This window comes from Otolemur garnettii, unplaced genomic scaffold (genome assembly GCF_000181295.1).
Source record: "Otolemur garnettii isolate 467f Iridium unplaced genomic scaffold, OtoGar3 scaffold00043, whole genome shotgun sequence".
NCBI lineage: Eukaryota > Metazoa > Chordata > Mammalia > Primates > Galagidae > Otolemur > Otolemur garnettii.
In genome coordinates, this window is record NW_003852438.1 from 3,767,494 (window position 1) to 3,767,960 (window position 467).

The following is a 467-nucleotide window of genomic DNA, read 5'->3' on the forward strand; positions in this document are numbered from 1 at the left end:
AAAAAAAAAAAAAAAAGATAATGTCCTATCTCTTAGATTCATTCAGATTTCATAGAGAATGATTTGTGGGTTAATCTCTGTCCCCATCCATTCATCCTCTCTAGCAATTCTGTAGTGCCCCTAACAGAATTCCTCTTCTTCCCTCTCCAGAAAGACACATAAGCTTTTAAGCTCTGTTGGGGAACAGTTGAATCTTCATTCTGACCCTGGTTCCCACATGCACATGTTAAATAAATTTGTATCTTTCCCCTCCTATTAGTCAATCTGCCTCAGGTCAGTGAATTTTTAGCAAACTGTAAGGGGGCAAGTGTTACTGAAAGTTCTGCATTTGTCCTCCAAAACCATGACAGAAAAAGAGGGACAGGTGGTTCCAGGAGAGGGAAAGAGAAGTTTATAACTTTGCTGGCCAAAGAGGAAAGTAGCAGACAATAGTCTCAAATCCAAATTGCTCCTTCTAAGCAAAGAAG